The sequence below is a fragment of the Ceratotherium simum genome, chromosome 7 (assembly GCF_057802395.1).
Source record: "Ceratotherium simum simum isolate JZ-2026a chromosome 7, ASM5780239v1, whole genome shotgun sequence".
Classification (NCBI taxonomy): Eukaryota; Metazoa; Chordata; class Mammalia; order Perissodactyla; family Rhinocerotidae; genus Ceratotherium; species Ceratotherium simum.
Genome location: NC_141906.1, coordinates 76,481,894 through 76,496,119, shown reverse-complemented (window position 1 = coordinate 76,496,119; position 14,226 = coordinate 76,481,894). Strand labels below are relative to the sequence as shown.

General features: G+C 48.5%; 1 protein-coding gene across 4 annotated transcripts in view; it reads right to left on the bottom strand.

Moving 5' to 3' along the window:
- PKNOX2 (PBX/knotted 1 homeobox 2) overlaps positions 1-13,422 on the bottom strand; it is a 186,457-nt gene extending 173,035 nt beyond the window's left edge. For all 4 annotated transcript variants that reach the window (XM_087433884.1, XM_087433886.1, XM_004438429.2 and 1 more), the window contains exon 1: positions 13,350-13,422. The gene's annotated coding sequence lies outside the window, so the exon portion shown is untranslated. The remainder of the gene's footprint in view (positions 1-13,349) is intronic.
- Between the last annotated feature and the right edge of the window lie 804 nt (positions 13,423-14,226).

Sequence of the window (14,226 nt, the reverse complement as noted above, 5' to 3'; positions counted from 1 at the left end):
CAGCCTAAGCATCATTTACATAAAAATCATTCCTGACCCCACTCCACTTCCCCCAGGGAGTGTGACCACTCCCTGATTGTTCTGGGCCCTAGCCATGCCCAGTGGGGTCTAGCACTGCTCCCAGAACACAACTGCATTTGTTGATAGGTCTGTCTCTCCCGAAAAGGTTGCAAGTACTGACTGGAGCATTTGCAGAGGAAACGGTATGAGGCCGGCGATTTGTTTCAGAATAACCCCAGTGAAGAGGGGAGTGCTGATTTACATTATGATTTCTTGTTTGGTTGTTTTTGAAAAAAAGGAATGTTAGTAATTTGAGGTCAGGGACCTCAAATTTGTCACCTAGGAGCTGGCTCAGAACCTGGTACATAGTAGGCACATATTTTTTTTTGTTGCATGATGGATATCTAGTAAATACAACGAGTATACTGTCTGGGAGTGGACAATTGAGAATTAAATTGAAGTCAAATTTTCAAACTTTAAAAGATTCTCAGGGGCCAGCCCAGTGGCTTAGCGGTTAAGTGCACACGCTCAGCTACTGGCGGCCCAGGTTCGGATCCTGGGCACGCACCGACGCACCGCTTCTCCGGCCATGCTGAGGCAGCGTCCCACATACAGCAACTAGAAGGATGTGCAACTATGACATACAATTATCTACTGGGGCTTTGGGGGGAAAAAAAAAAAGGAGGAGGATTGGCAATAGATGTTAGCTCAGAGCCGGTCTTCCTCAGCAAAAAGAGGAGGATTAGCACGGATGTTAGCTCAGGGCTGATCTTCCTCACACACACACAAAAAATTAATTAAAAAAATAAATAAATAAAAGATTCTCAGATAATCTCAATCAATTCAAATAAATATAATTCAAGCTATGCTTAATTTATTGGGTATCTGCAGTGTGCCAGGCCTTGGAAATTCACAGGGGAGTAGGATCCCAGGGTTCCTTTCCTTAAGGAATTTGCTATCTAGTGAGATGCAGGTTGTAAAGCTTTAGGCCTGAGGGGAGGCCACACTCGCGAGTGAGACACTTGTCTGGAGACACTAGCAAATGTGACTAGTCTTACCTCCTGGACGTGGGCCAGTGGCCTAAGTCCATGGTCCTCAGATGAGTTTTCAACTCTATCAGTAAAAATCTTTAACACACTCTCAATATACACATATATAAACCTGCATGTGTGTGTATATATTAAACATACTACTATACCAGTATGTGATGTTTCTTATGGAACATATGCCAAAATAGAAATCTAAACAGGATGAGATTAAAAAAAAATACAAATAAATAAAGTTGTAATATTTTCTTCTCTTATTCCAATGGCCCATCTTCCTTGGGCTCTCCCATGGGCTCTCCAGATGGAGCTGAGGATAGGCAGAGAAAAATGACCCCTTAATTTATCAGTATCAGTGTTCTGGGACTTGACAGGCCTGCCATACAGAAGTAATTCCAGTCTGCTCAGTATACCAAGTAGAATTGAACACCTGTTTTTCTTTTGCTGTCCATAGCATCCAGTTTCCAGTGACAAATGTGCTTCCAAGTCCATTAGAACTCTGGCGCAGAAAAGTCAAAGCAGAGAATGGGAGAAGAACCCAGACACCTCCCTCTGAGAGAGATTAGGAGTAGTCTTGTTCATTCCTTCCTTTGGCAAATACATATCATAAATTCAGAATGTGTAGGCACCGTGCCAGGTGGAGTGCGGGCTGCAGAGGCACCAGCCATGGACCCTGTGGTGACACAGCTTTGTGTTCAAGGACACATGCAGACATACTTGGGATGCAGGTGGACACTGGTCAGTGTCGGGAGATTCAGGCAAGGTGCTCTGGGAGGGAGAAACTGCTTTCCCCTGAGAGTTCTAAGACTTGTGGAAGAGGCAGCACAGGACTAGGGAGGATGGGCAGAGTTTGGCCACATAGAGAGACAAGAGAGATTTTATAGGAAAAGAAATGTCCACAGCAAAGCCACAGGGGCAAAAAATTAAGGGAGTCATTTTTCTCTGCCTATTCTCACCTCCATCTGGAGAGCCCATATCCTGTCCCCAGGTGGGAGAGAGAATACTTAGTAGAATTGCAAATAAAAGAGACAGGGACATGCTCTCAGACTGGACACTCTGGAAATTAGTGAGGTCTGCTGCCATGACAGCCTCCCTTCAAACACGCCAGAGGTTCGTCCACAAAACCAACATTTATCGAGTGCCAAAGGCTAATGGGAGAGGAAGGCATTCTAGTAACGGGCATTCTCTTCTGCTAGGGATGAACTGAGCATGATCTGGCCTACAGGACAGACAGAACAGGTGCCCTAGGGCCCATGCTAGTTATAGGACAGTACACTCTGGACTCTTTATCCTTGGAGAGCAAGGCATGTCTGGTAAAGACATAAGTGAAATACAGTGTGATAAATAGTCACAGAAAGATGCCGAATGTGCACCGAGAGCTCAAGGAAGATAAACCCTAGCTAAGATGTGGTCACAGACTTACTCATCACTGAGAAACTGAGCTCTAAGCAGGTAAACAAGGGGCTGGAGGGCATTCTAGGCAAAGAGAACCCCATGTGTAGAAGCAGAGAGGCACAAAACGGTACAGAAACCCAAAATCCTGCTGGTAAAGGCAGATGGTCCTGGGATCCAGCAAATCCAGAGAAAGCAGGAGCCATTGTGGCCCTGGAAGGAGACAAGAGGCCCTTAGGTCGCTCTCAGGCTGACCCCGCTGGGCCTAGAGCTGGGTACTACATACAGGCAGTGCTTAATAAATGTGTGTTGATTGTTGATTATCATTTCTAGGAAGTAAGGGCTGGATAAGCAATTCATTCTTATAAAGCCCCAGGCAGGGCCACATACTGAGATGCATTTATTAAAGTCTTATGATGAGAGAGGGAAGGAAGAAAAAACAAAAAGGAGGAGGTAGGACTGAGTCAGGGGCTGCCCATCATCATCCCCACAGCGCCTCTCGCCCTCAATATCCAGGAGCAGGCACAGGGTCTAAGAGAGGAAGGTAGATAGACCCATGGAAAAGAAAGGGAACCAGCAACAATGTTCTGAGTTCCAAAGCAGGGCCAAGGCTTCCCATTATTTCCTTTCATTTTCCCAACAAGCCTGTAAGAGGAGGTTATTATCACTCTTTAACAGATGGGGAAACTAAGGCTGGGACACAGTCCTATCTCGTCAGGGGAGGAGGGGGAAGAGTAGGGATTGAGCTCAAGTGTGTTGCTCTGCCACTGCACTCCATTTCTCAGATGCTTCCCAGACCCCAGGGCAGACGGGGCAAGGGGGAGGTGGAGATGGGCACAGGTGGTGCTCAGCCCAGGTCCCGGGTCTCCTCCTGCCACCCCGGTTCTGCCACCCCCTGGATGTCCTTAGGTGAAACCCCAGGAGTTGGTGAGGACCTGCCCCAAGGCCCAGGCCAGAGATAGCCAGCAGCCCTCTAGACCTGGAAGGTTCTCTGTTAACGGCAGCTCAGAAGGATCCCTAGATGAGTCCACAGCAACCTCCCAGCCCCTCTCTCCCTGGTTCCTTGATCCAGCCTTGATTTACATTTTGCATCTAGAAAGCCAACACCCACCCTACAAAACCCCTGGGACCTCCCCAGGCCCTGATATCACCCCTCTCCCAGGAAGTGGGAGCCCTGAGTTCCAGTCCAGCCTCTATCACCAAACCCTCGGTGGCCTTAAAGTAAGCATTGCCTCCTTTGAGTCTCAGTTTTTCCACTCAGTACTGAGGAGTTCAGTGATCTCTAAGGTCCTTCAGCATCCTGTGAGTCTCTTCCTCACTCCCCAGACTTATCCTTTTCCTCCCTGCCCCCGCCCCCCCGCCAAAAGCCAGGGGTCCCTTCCCTCAGACGAGCCAACTGCAGGCTGAGCAACCACCATAGGCCCCTGGGTATCCCAGGCTACAGCATCTTAACCCGAGGCTCGCAACCTGAGGCAGGCAGGCTAAGACCAGGGCCTCTGTACAGCTCAGCCAGGAGGTGCTACTCAGGAGGTTCGAGGAGGTGACAAGGTCCCTGATTCAAAGCCAACGCCAACTGCTTCATCTCAGAGAGCTGTCCGAGTGCAGTGGGAAGCACACAGTCTTTGGAGTCATCAGACCTGCATTCAATCCTGTCTGCTCCTCTTAGTAGCTGTGGAACCTTGAGCACACAGCTTAACCTCTCTGATTAAGCCCAGCTCCCTGACTTGTTCTATTATTAGAGGACCTGCCTCAGAGGGTGGGCGGGAGGGTTACAACAGATAATGCATGAGAAGCACTGAGCGCCCTGCCTGTCACACAGTAGAAACTATTCTTCTTTGATCCCTGCTAGATTAGTATAATAGTAGGACTCCCAGAGTACTTGACAGTCGTGGGAACCACGTGGTACAGGGGAGAGCGCTGCCACCCACGCTCAGCCAGTCACCAAGGCTGAGCAGTTTCATGATGAAAAAACCCATCTTCCAGCAGGAAAGGGCTCCCCCGGGGAGAAACCCAGGGGGGTCACTTGAATGTGATACACTTTTTTTTCAATTGGGTTTAAAGTTATAAAACAACAGCAGTGAACTCCTCCTGCCTCTGCAGGCACTTGGGCCCAGGTGGGGATCAGGGTTATTAATTAAACTCACCCAACCTCTCCCACAAGAGCAGGTGATCCCGAGCCTGGACACTTCCCACCGTGTTGTCTCCTGCACCAGAAAGTGGCTCCTCCACTAGTCCCTGCCTGGAGATGGAACTGCCTCGTGGATCAACTTCACAGGCACCCTCAGACGCCCACCCCCAGACGCCCACCCCAACCTAGCCTAATTCAGTCCTAAGTATTCCTAAGGTGCCTTCCAATTTCCCGCTGTAATAAATGGCACAGAATGCAAATGGAGGTGGATGTGGGACACAGATGTTTGCACTAATTTAATTGAGGGAACACCTTGGATTAAACACTTTGCAAAACACTCACAAATAGGTTCAGTGCATTCGGTAATGAAAAGCCTCCCAGCCCCCTGGCACTTTGCTGAGGCTGCCTGGGGCTCCAGGAGAGCTGCTGGGAGTGGGAGGGCATGGGGGAGAGGCCCTGAGCAGGGTGGAGACAAGATGCCTCCAAATCCAGGGAGAAGGTGAGGGAGCCGGGTTCCCGGAAGGGCTTCCAGCAGATTCTCTGCCAGCTGGGGCCGACTCCACCATGAGACAGAATCTGGACAGGCTAGAGATGTAGGAAGGCAGCATCTGCCTCCCCAGGTGGGTAATTACTTACCTGTAGGGGTCAGCAACAGGCAGGTACCTCCCCATCCTCAGGATTCAGTGCCAACTTGGAAGCCTCACTGCTCACCTGGCTGACGGCCAGTCACCCACCTTTACGGGATTGGGGTCCCCGGACATAGTGACCCCAGGGAAGATCAGCCTATTTGATCTTCTGTGTGTGAGGGTGGGTGGGAAATATCTCTTAGAAATTTGGGAGTTATTTGCAAGGCACTGCTAATTTCTCTGAAGCTTCTTCTTCACCTTTCCCTATAGCTTAGGGTGCTTCAAAAGTTCAAATCCTGTGCATTTACCAAGCCCCAACCTTCCTTTCACCTCTCACCCATCCATCCATTCATCCACTCAGCTCTGGAGCTCCAGAGCTGAATGATGCTCAGAACCTGCCCTGGATGGAGGTGCATCATGTGGTGAGAGAGATAGACATTTACAGTCCCAGGTACACTGTAGTAAATGCCCTCAGGGAGGCAGAGCTGGTAACTTGGGAGTCCAGAGGGTGACAGTGCAGCAACTTGGCATGAAAGGGTCAAAAGACCTTTTTTTGAAAGAGAGGAAAAGAGGAGAAGAGGAGAAAAACATTCCTGGCAGAGGGAACAGCATAGATAACGAGGTTTAGAAGTCCAGGCAATTGTAGAGATTCAGGAGAGACCATTTACATGGGACTACTTGGGGGACAGGTGGCACAAATGAAGATGGGACCACTTTCACCAGACCCCTCCTCTCACTCCAGCCCCTAAAATTTCCCATAGTTGGGCAAATCTGGAATTAGTTCCCATAATGATTGCTCTGTAAGTCTCAGAGTTCAAATCAGGCCTGGATGATTTTATATTCCTGAAAACAGAATCCCTCATTTTCAAACACAATGATCACTTCAAGTATAATAACCATTATAATAATAACCTCTTACACTTGCATAGTGCTTTATAGTTTATAAAACAGTCTCACATATCTCTTATAACCCTCTACCAACAACCCTTCGAGAAAGATAGAATAGGTAGCAGTAGTATTCTCGCTTTCTGGATAAGAAAATTAAATCTCAAGGTCCCAGCTACGTAAATAACAGAACTAGGGCTCAAACTCAAGTCTGACACCAAAGTGCATGCTTGTTCAATCATTCAGTCATTCACTCAATTCACTCATCCAATCATTCAGTGCATCACAGAGTATTTGTTGAGCACCTACTATATACCAAGAAACACTTCAGACTCAGTGCATAGCATGGTGGGAATATTAAGATGACTAAAGGGCTAGAGGAAGAGACAGAACATGACAGACATACCTGTACCAAATGGAAAAGGCCACATAGACAGAAATCAGTCCTACATAGACATACATAGACAGAAATCCTACATAGACAGAACATACATAGACAGTCCTACATAGACAGAAATCAGTCTCCTGACCCCCACCACCATTGTCCATCTGTGAGTTTGGGGGCCCTACTAGAGAGCCCCTCTCCATCACTCCACCCTCTTCTCCTTGGTTCATTCATTCATCTTTTCATTCAACCAAATTTGTAGGGTGCCTGTTATGGCCAGGCATGATCTCAGGTCCTGGGATTAGGAGAAGAATAAGATTGAGTCCTTAACTTGGATAGATGGACAAATAACCGTGTTTGAGGTCCTGTGATGACATACAGGACAAAGCAGGAATGCAGCAGTGTTTCACGAAAGGCAGGGAAGCTCTGTGAGGAGGTAGTCACAGAGGAGATATGTGAGCTGGGTCTTGCGATAACAGCGGTTATCCAGGCCGAGGACATTCCAGACAGAGGGAAGAGCAAGTGCAGGGGCTCTGAGGTGTGAGGTTATACAGGTATTTGGGGGGGAAACTGAGCAACCTGGTATGTTTGGGATATGAGGAGTAGGAGTGTGCCTGTGTGTTTGAGTGTCTGTAAGTAACAGGGAGGAGGGAGCAGCACGGGGGTGGGAGATGAAACTGGAAAAGTAGACAGGGCTGAGCTGTGAAGCCCACAGTCAGCCAGGCCAAGGAAGCCGTAGACAGTCAAGAACCACAGGGTGGTGGAGCACCGTGTGACGTGGTCACATACTCACAACAGCACTATGCAGGCGCCAGCTGTTGCAGGCACAGTGCTAGGCTCCTCTGCCTACAAGAGGCTATCCTCGGCACACTGATGATAAATGAATTTCACAAGCTAGTCTCCTCTTTGATTCATGCAATTATCCTTGGAGAAATGGCCAATTTTGGAGCAATTTTTCCTCTCTGAAGAGCCAGATTGGCTGGCTAACAGCAAAGGCAAGGGGAGGCGTTCCCACATGACCACTTTCTGCCCCTCCCACACCACCACCAGCAGCACCCACAGCCAGAGCTGCTGGGAACAGTGCTTGGAAATCCTGAGAACCTCCTGGGGATTTGGGAAGAACTTGAGAACAGACAATGGTGTAGGTGACAACAGCCATAGGGGAAGAAATAAAAAGGGGGGGATATCTCGGGGTCGGCCCTGTGGCACCGCGGTTAAGCGCTCGCGTTCCGCTTAGGCAGCCCGGAGTTCGGATCCCTGGCGCGCACCGACACACCGCTTGTCAAGCCATGCTGTGGCAGCGTACCATATAAAGTGGAGGAAGATGAGCACGGATGTTAGCCTAGGGCCAGTCTTCCTCAGCAAAAAGAGGAGGATTGGCAGATGTTAGCCCAGGGCTGATCTTCCTCACAAAAAAAAAAAAGGTGGGGGGCAATCTCTCAGACTGGACAAAGATTTATGAGCATCTGCATTTCCAGTGAGCAGGAGAGAGACGCAAGGTGGGTGGTGGCAGCCACCTTGCAGTTTCCAAACCCTGCTGAAGCCTCTCCAGTCCTGCTCACAGCAGGGAAGTTTCTCACTCCCCTTCTTTCTCTTCTCTCCCCCTCCCTCTCTTGCCTCCTTCCCAGCTCCTCTCTAGAAAGGTTTATGGGGAAGACTCCAAATAGCCCCCTCTCCTGCAGGCATAGTCACACCAACTGAAAGGAGATTTAATTAGCAAAATCTCGTTAGGCAGACGAAATTATCCGTAAGACAATACTCCTCTGGACAGGGGGTACGATTAAACAAAGCCATTAATTGAGAGAATCGCTTTGGCAGCTCCCCGGATGCATTCATCTCTGGGCAGGCTCCACTTTGCCTCCTTGGGCCAGTGGAACAGACTCTGCCTCCTCTCCACCTGCCCCACCCCCTCCCCACTTCCTCCCCACTCTTCCAGAGCCCCTCCAGTCGGGGCTGCAGACCTCGGCATCTCATCAGCGGCCTCTCTGCCGCCAGATTCCTGCTAAAGTGCCTTGATTGCATAATGTCTATTTGCATAATGTAAATTGCAATCTCCTAGCTCGGGAGGCAGGAATCACAGAACAGCCATTATTTTTTACCACTCCACAAAAATTCTACATTTAGAAAGCAGATTTGCAGCTCAGAAAGCCGTATAAATCTGAATCTGCCAGAAATGCCATTAAATCACACCAATTAAGCTGGACCAACGAAGAGCCCCTGTCACTGTTCCCTGCACACTCAAGGACTCCCAGCCCAGATGGAGGCCGCAAGAAACTGGTGGCTGTGGCAGCAGGGCTGGAGCCAGGAGATACAAGAGGCAGGAAATTCTGTTTTATAAACGTTAACCCACACCCTAAGCATAGGCACCCATCGAGACCTGGTGGAGAAAGGAGAGAAAAGGGCTAGAACCAGTCTGAGTTATTTCCAAGCTCACTGCCTGACTTTTGGGGGCACACTGTCTGTCTGCAGACTTTTAATTTACAGAGCAGGAGAGAGTATGTGAGGAGGAAGCCTGCACCTGTAGCCAAGGTAGTGGGGTGGGCCAAGGCGTTTCACTTGGGGGTGAAACATCGTGCCTGTAGCAGCCCTTTAACGACCTTTACTCTATTCTCCCAAATCCCCTCCAGCCAAGTGAAAGAAAACCTAGGACAAATCCTGCTCAGACTGGGCTGGACCGGGCTGGAATCTGAGCTCCTTTTAAGAGCTGTTTCCTAGGGGTCACTGGGGAGAGAGGTGAGTCACAGGTCCCTGGAAAGGGGCACTCCCTCTGACAACTACTCATGATTCCAGCTTCCCTGAAGCTGTATACCTGGTTACTCTTTTGCCTCTTTATTGCTCATTCAATATTCATTTGTCAAAGGGCAAGATGCTAATGTGTATTATTAAAATATCAATAGTTTATGAGTGAACTTTTATGGAGGGTACAGTTAAAGGGAAGATTCCTGACCATCTCTGTCAGGAGCAATGAAAAGGAACAATCTTTCTTTCCAACTCCACTTTTTATTTATTTACCGGGTGAGTGAATGACTGAAGCCTTATTGAATCCCTATTGTGTGCCAGGAATGGCGCTAGGGCTTTCACATGCTGGATTTCATTTAGTCCCCACAGCAGTCCTGGAAGGGATACAATCCCATTTCCATTCTAGAGATGAGGAATCTGAAGACCAAAGAGATGAGCCCGGGACCACAGAGGTGCAAGGCTGGGATTCAAGCCCCAGCTTTGGACTTTAAACCCAACATTTTTCCCCGAAGTTGGAGCCTTGAAAATACAAATGATCTTTCTGTTTTTATCTGTTTCCTTCACCTGCCCAAATTAAACATTAGTTTCCTGAGGTAAGTTTCACGAATGGGGAAAAGAGAGAACAGGAAATCATTCCAAACTTTCATACAAACCCATTTCCATAAGTGGGCCTCCACTTTAGACACATCTAACAAGTTCCCAGAACCTTTTCTGCACAATTAGAATCTTAGAACCGAGGGGGACATTAGAGATGATGTCATCAGGCTTCCCCATTTTACAGGAGAGGAAACTGAGGTTCTTGGGCCACACAAAAGTGATTACGTCTCTAGAACAGAGTCCTAAATTTGATTTCACCTCTGTTACTAACTTACTCTGTCACTCGTTAGGGTATTTCTCCTGTTCTCTGAGCCTCCACTCCTTTTCTGTAGCACAGAGATGATAGCAGAATCTCACAAAGCAGTGTAAGGAGGGTTCAATGAGAAAACGCACATCAAGGGCTTAGCACAGGGTCTAGCAGGCAGAAAGTGCTCAGTCAATGTTGGTTATTAATAGTAAGCTGACTTGTGGAAGACTCCAGGACTCTCTCTCCAAACCCCAGCACCTTTCCTCAAACCAAGCCCAATTACCCCTCTCTTCCCTGCTTCCTCCCTTTTGGTATTAGCCATTCTCAGATCTTGGCCCTTTGGGAAAATGAACTCATTCTATTTCCACTCTTTGGTTGCTTGAATTTTCCTTCTACCCTCGTAAGTTGTAACAAGGCATCCAGTGCACTCAGATTCTCTTCCAAAATTTAGCTGCATCTGGGTCAGGAAAATGGTAAAGGGAAGGGAACCTGGTCCTTAAGGGCACAGCCTCCTGCACGTTATAGTGTGTGGCAGAGGGAAAGGAAGGAGAGGAGAGGATGTGGGGGTACAGAGAGGAAGGGCTCCCTGGACCTCCTCAGTCCCCAGCACAGCCCCGATAGCCTCTTAAGTCCTGATCTTTGGCTGAAACCTGCCCCAGCTTGGAAGTCCGTGCAGTTGGGGATGTGCGGAGCCCTGGATAAGAATGAAAGACTCAAGGCTTGTGGAGTCCTTGGTCACAAATCAAAGCCATCTCTAGACCTGGCACTTAAGCTGTGGGTTGCAAACTGGAACCACTCTTGCTGAGATGGACTATAAGGTAGAGGTTTCTCAGCATGTCCTCAGGGAGTCCCACCCCAGAAGGAAGCCCATCCTGGCCTCAGGGAAGGCCCTTTAAATATAGACATTCTGTGAGTTAAGGGACAGTTTGGTTATCTAAGGCAGGGGTTTCTTTAACCTGTCTTTGGAAATAGATGAGGCTGTGCTGTGCCAGACTTAAATGCTGGTTGTGGTAAATTGTACTTTCCAAAGATGGCTGCAACAACATATATCCCATCCCTCATGCTCCTCTTTCAATGTGATATTGATACTCCTTCTTCAAGAGGTGGTGGTGGGAGGGTGTCTGTGTTCCCTTCTTTAAACCTAGGTGGGCCTTTGTAACTGCCCCCATCAAGAGAACGTCGTGGAAGTGACTGGACTTCAGCAATGCAGCTTCCTCCTGGCTCTTGTCTCTCAGGATGAACCCCCTTGACTTCCAACCACTATATTGTGAGGAAGTCCAAGCCACATGGAGAGGTCACAGGGGACTAGACAACAGCCTCAGCTAACATCTCAGCCAAATGCTAGTATCAATCCCCAGAATTACGAGTGAATGAGCCTTCAGATGATTCCACACCCAGCTTTTGAGTTGCCCCAGCTGAACTCACAGACCTGGTGGAACAGAGATAAGCTGAACCCACTGTGCCCTGTTTGAATTCCTGACTCACAGAATATGACCATAATAAATGTTGTTAAGTCACTATGTTTTGGGATGGTTTGCTACACAGCTGTAGTAACTGGAACACAACTGGAATTAAATTAGAATGTTTGCTGTTTCCGCCTCAAAGCTAGCCCTCACTGGTCTTCTCTCTGACATTTCAGGCTTTCAGACTATTCCCTCCTCAATGGGCCCCAGTCCCTTGGAGCCTGCCTCCCTCTTCCTTCTCTTCCTACCCCTCCAAAAGGCAAGATCCTCTTGCCTGAGGTGGCCTTAGCAAACCACTGGCTGAAAGATCATTTGAATCTTCCCATTTCAGAGTCCTGGGACCTGAAGAAACCTGCTGTCCCTCCTTCCTCAGTGCAGGTCTAAGAGGGTGTCCTGGTAAAGGAGCTTTCCCTGGCTGTGGGTGGCCCAGTGCAAGGCGCCTGGCTGTCCGCAGAGACAGGGAGGGAATGAGCAGACCTATTTCCCCCACACTCTCCACTCATTGAGGTTCACGCTCAGCTTGCTCCTCTCATACTTGACTTGACTTATGAGGTCCCTCTAACCTCCGGTGCGAGGAGACATCGATTCTCACAAAGGTCATTATCTTTCTACTCTGGCTCCTCCCAGCCCCCAGCCCCATCTCCTAGGTAGGTTTTCCTGGAACAGGATGGAGGGAGGAAACCTTCCCCACCCCCTGGGCCTGGGGATCTGACCACTCCAGAGCCCAGGATGAAGAGGAGGTGCCCTGGGAGCCACGGCCCGTCAATCACAGAGGCGACCAGCACTGAATCTCAGGCCATTAGGCGGGAGGGCTGGCGCCCTGCTCACTCACCGGGCAGCCATCGGCAGGATGTTAGATGATCGCAGGGCGACCATTCTTATGATTTATTCAAATAGTCATTACAGTCAATCTATTTTTACACAAAGGTGAAGATGTGCATTGATAACGGTTAATCATTTATAATTCCATGGACTGGTTGGAAGCCAATGTACTATCAAAGTCGCAGCAGCAACTCAGCCTCCAGCAGTCCCAGAAGCAGGGTGGAGAAGCTAAGCAGCCCAGGGCAACCCAGTCTTCCAACTAACATTTGCCACTAGGTTGAGGGTGCAGTGGGGACACAAAGATGTGGGAATCCCAGACCGCCTGCAGGAGCTCACAGCCTCGCTGAGGGCACACAGTAAAGTGCAGGCAGAGGGGTGCCCAGAAGACAAAGGGTACGGCAGAATTTCAGAGGAAGGAGAAATCAATTCCAACTGGAGTTACCAAAGAAGTCTCCACGGAGGATACTGGACTTAGGCTGGGTCCTACAGGTGGGTAGACATTTGCTAAGTGGCAGAACCAATATGAGCAAATACGCATATGCATAAGGTGGAGCTATTACCGCGTTGATAGAAGAGAAGTGATCTTCAGCATTTCCTTTTAGCTCTCTCACGCCTTGCTAGAAATAACCAGATGTAAAAGCAAGCGCGGGCTATGCACTTGACCCAGTTCCTCCTCTCACTGCCTCCCAAGCTTAGCCCACAGACAACAGTGGCTGGGGTCTGGGTTGGCCTTGCAAACTCAGGAGCTTCCCTTTCCGACACTCATGACACACATTACACATCAAGTCCACCTTAATGCACAATCAATAAAGTCTAATTAAAAAGGATGTCATATTACAGGGCTTCTTTGTCACATTCAGACCTAATCTAATTAGAGGTCCACTGTATTTTACATTCTGACTAGCTTATTGTCGAGTGTTTCTCTTGCACAATGCATGGCTGTTAAAGATCAGGTTCAGGGCTGGTCTTTAACCCATAACCTTATTGAGTCAGCATGGAAAACACCAATCACAGTTACTTACAGTTCGCAGTTCCTTTTCTGGTGAGCCGCATGGAGGACGGAAAGCCTCAGAGTCCTGCTCCAGACTTCACCTGTCAATAGAAGAAAACATTTTCACAAACTGTGCATGATTCTGCTAGGAGTGAGAGTCAAGGTGGGGATGAGGGTAAACTCAGAAGTGGGTCTGGCTCAAGAGCAAAGCTGGGACTGGCAGCCCTGTGCCCATAGTGCTGGCTGGGAAAGTTTCTGAGAGAAGTATTCCAGCTGCAAAAGGATTATTGTTTAGACAGCTAACCAGGCCAGAGAGCCGGAATCATTCCCTCCTTACCTATTTGGTGCCTCAATTTCTTGTGAGTTGCATCCCTTTCCCTACAGGAATCCCAGAGAAAAAGAGGCTCATGACTGTTGAGAGCCCTAAGCTGACCAAGGCAATAATCATTTACTGATGCCTCCTTTCTGAAGGAAGACCCCCTGCAGGGGGACAGAGCTGAGGAGCCCCTGTGAAAGCTTGCAATCTATATGCAGAAGGCTGCCAAAACCAGCATACAAACAACACTGATGCTGTTGTTTAGGCAGGTTTATGGAAAGTCCTGATATAGGAGAGAACTTTCAAGTCAAGGTGAAGAGTCCACTTGGGCTGGAAGGAAAAGAGTGTGCATGAAGAATGATGGGGGCAAGACTGGAAATATCAAAAAACATGACATCTTTTAATTCTCTTTCTGGGATAAAGAAACAAAACAACAAGAAGAGAAACCCAGCATGTATTTATCAGGTGTCCACTCCATGATCTATATTCGCCAGGAATAAAATCCAGGGGTCCCTTTAGTAAAAGTGCTGCCACATCTTAGAGAATAAGAATATCTATATGAAACATCATCAGATAAGACAAGACTATCTTA